This window comes from Lactuca serriola, chromosome 3 (assembly GCF_051521515.1).
Source record: "Lactuca serriola cultivar US96UC23 chromosome 3, Lser_US96UC23_V15, whole genome shotgun sequence".
Lineage (NCBI taxonomy): Eukaryota > Viridiplantae > Streptophyta > Magnoliopsida > Asterales > Asteraceae > Lactuca > Lactuca serriola.
In genome coordinates, this window is record NC_136410.1 from 149,165,734 (window position 1) to 149,166,247 (window position 514).

Sequence of the window (514 nt, forward strand, 5' to 3'; positions counted from 1 at the left end):
CTTCTATCTAAATAAGTTTATTTTATTTTCACAGGTGGCGGCTGTGAAGATAAAACGATTTTAAATAGAATAATATAAAATCTATTATTTAATACTCATAAATCCATTACGTGTAACATACACGTTCAGTTATCGTGTATTGTAAATTATAAAAGTGAATAATATTACGAAATATTATTTGAATTTGAATGTTGAGTTCTAACAGATAGTTTTTACTAGAAATGAAGTAAAACTATGTTTAGAATAACTCGGAAAATATTGGAAGTCTTATGAGATTCCAATTAAAAGCCAAAAAGTGAAATTTAGCGAAAATATAAATTTTGGAATTAGTAAACTTTTATTATTAAAAGTTGCAGATAATCTCTCGTTAGAAACAAATAGGCAAAACCCGACTCAACTCGGGTTTTTACCCATTGAAACACGATTTTGGGTCATTTTCTGCCATTTTCAGTTCCTCACCATTGCTATGGGAGATTTTCACACACATGATCAATCGTGAACAACTTTTGAAGAT